The following is a 3484-nucleotide window of genomic DNA, read 5'->3' on the forward strand; positions in this document are numbered from 1 at the left end:
TAGGTGAGTATCCACAGCTGTATCTCATCAAGACTTTACCAGCGCAATGTTTAGGTGAGTGTCCACAGCTGTATCTCATCAAGACTTTACCAGACGGATGTATCTCATCTAGGCTTTACCAGCAGGAATTTTAGGGGAGTATCCACAGCTGTATCTCATCTAGGCTTTACCAGCAGGAATTTTAGGTGAGTATCCACAGCTGTATCTCATCTAGGCCTTACCAGCTGCTGTATCTCATCTAGGCTCTACCAGCAGTAAATTTAAGGGAGTATCCACAGCTGTATCTCATCTAGGCTTTACCAGCATAAATTTTAGGTGAGTATCTACAGCTGTATCTCATCTAGGCCTTACCAGCGGAATGTTTACGTCAGTGTCCACAGCTGTATCTCATATAGTCTTTACCAGAAGGATGTTTAGGTTTAACCCAGAGGTCGATGGATCGAAACCATCCTCTTCTAGGATAACATTTAATTAAATCTGTTTGTTAAATTTAGGTGAGTATCCACAGCTGTATCTCATCCAGGCTTTACCAGCAAAATGTTTAGGTGAGTGTCCACAGCTGTATCTCATCTAGGCTTTACCAGCGCAATGTTTAGGTGAGTGTCCACAGCTGTATCTCATCTAGGCATTACCATCAGGATTTTTAGGTGAGTGTCCACAGTTGTATCTCATCTAGATGAGATACAGCTGTGGATACTCACCTAAACATCCTTCTGGTAAATCCTAGATGAGATACAGCTATGGATCCTTACCTAAAAATCCTGCTGGTAAAGCCTAGATGAGATACAGCTGTGGATACTTACCTAAATTTACTGCTGCTAAAGCCTAGATGAGATACAGCTGCTGGTAAATCCTAGATGAGATACAGCTGTGGACAATCACCTAAACATTCCGCTGGTAAAGCCTAGATGAGATACAGCTATGGATACTCACCTAAAAATCCTGCTGGTAATGCCTAGATGAGATACAGCTGTGGATGCTTACCTAAATTTACTGCTGCTAAAGCCTAGATGAGATACAGCTGCTGGTAAATCCTAGATGAGATACAGCTGTGGACAATCACCTAAACATTCCGCTGGTAAAGCCTAGATGAGATACAGCTATGGATACTCACCTAAAAATCCTGCTGGTAATGCCTAGATGAGATACAGCTGTGGATGCTTACCTAAATTTACTGCTGCTAAAGCCTAGATGAGATACAGCTATGGATACTCACCTAAATTTACTGCTGCTAAAGCCTAGATGAGATACAGCTGTGGATACTTACCTAAATTTACTGCTGCTAAAGCCTAGATGAGATACAGCTGTAAATACTCACCTAAACATTCCGCTGGTAAAGCCTAGATGAGATACAGCTGTGAACACTCACCTAAACATTCCACTGGTAAAGCCTAGATGAGATACAGCTATGGATACTCACCTAAAAATCCTGCTGGTAATGCCTAGATGAGATACAGCTGTGGATGCTTACCTAAATTTACTGCTGCTAAAGCCTAGATGAGATACAGCTATGGATACTCACCTAAATTTACTGCTGCTAAAGCCTAGATGAGATACAGCTGTGGATACTTACCTAAATTTACTGCTGCTAAAGCCTAGATGAGATACAGCTGTAAATACTCACCTAAACATTCCGCTGGTAAAGCCTAGATGAGATACAGCTGTGAACACTCACCTAAACATTCCACTGGTAAAGCCTAGATGAGATACAGCTGTGGACACTCACCTAAACATTCCGCTGGTAAAGTCTAGATGAGATACAGCTGTGGATACTCACCTAAACATCCTGCTGGTAAAATCTAGATGAGATACAGCTGTGGATACTCACCTAAACATCCTGCTGGTAAAGTCTAGATGAGATACAGCTGTGGATACACCCCTAAATTTACTGCTGGTAAAGTCTTGATGAGATACAGCTGTGGATAGAAACATCCTATCCACCTAAACATCCTTCTGGTAAAGCCTAGATGAGATACAGCGGTGGATACTCACGAAAATATGACATTTCTGTGACACTGACTAACAATTAATCACACATTTGCTTGAAACGATATACAGTACGTGATAACATTTGTTCTGTCATTCAGTGAAGCAATTTAACAAACAGATTCAATTAAATGTTATCCTAGCAGAGGATTATGGGCCCAGCACGCTTCCGCTGCGCCACTCTGCTGTCACGGAGAACGAGGGATCCAGCTGTAGATACTCTTCTAAACATGCTGCTGGTAAAGCTTAGACGAGATACAGCTATGGACACTGACCTAAACATTCCACTGGTAAAGCTTAGACGAGATACAGCTGTGGAGACTGACCTAAACATTCCGCCGGTAAAGCCTAGATGAGATACAGCAGTGGATACTCATCTAAACATACTGCTGGTAAAGTCTAGATGAGATACAGCTGTGGATACTCACTAAAATAAGGTAAAACAGTAATTTACAGTACAGTTATTGAATATTTTTCATAATAAAAATTCATAAAATATATGCAAAATAGTTTTTTTTTTTTTTTAGAAAAGTAAGTGTTGTAGTGTAACCAGCAGGATAGCAGTGACGTGTGAACTGAATTTGGTGAGATTACAGTAATTTACAGTACAGTTATCTAACATTTTTCATAATAAAAATTCATAAAAAAATATGCATATATATATATATATATATAATATATATATATATATATATATATATATATATATATATATATATATATATATTTATTTATTTATTTATTTATTTATTTATTTATTATTATTTTTTTATTTATTTATTATTATTTTTTTAATTATTATTTTTTTAACTAATATTGTAGTATAACCAGCGGGACAGCAGAGACGTGTGATCTGAGAGGTCAATATAATTCTCCCAGCGCGAAGGAAAGCTAATTTTTAGGAAAATAGGGTTGTAGGTGATTGTATACATCTGGACGGTTGAAAAAAATTGCTATTTGTGTAGGAACAATGTTTCGGTCATGAGTTATTGATTCGGAAAATACGAATCTGTTACTAACTTTACTGAACTGGGCTGGAATAGGGGTATACTTTAATAAAATACTGTTGATGGGTAATGTAATAAATAATATAAATAATTCTCTGTTAATAAATACTTAATTTAATTAATTAATAAATAATTCTCCGGACCTGTATCCATTCTAGCTCTGCCAGTGGCGAGCATTACTGCAAGCGCTCGGACTGATCTTGTAGCTCAGGTAGACTCTTTTTACCACAGCTTCACAAACATTACTTAAATTACTCTGCCAAACATCTAACATGGTTCTGGCTTTCTTTGAGCCTTTTAAAGCTGACAAAAAAGTCGATATACAGACTATATAACACAAATTAAGTAGCAAATAGTCAGCAAAACACATTGAACAAACAACCTAATAGCTTAGCCAACATATCGTTTTGTTTGTTTGTTTGTTTTTGTCGATATATTGCATGTCCCTGAGGTTTACGCCGTACTAAACGTCACCCTGACGTCACCACGAA

This window comes from Danio aesculapii, chromosome 23, assembly GCF_903798145.1.
Source record: "Danio aesculapii chromosome 23, fDanAes4.1, whole genome shotgun sequence".
NCBI classification, from domain to species: domain Eukaryota; kingdom Metazoa; phylum Chordata; class Actinopteri; order Cypriniformes; family Danionidae; genus Danio; species Danio aesculapii.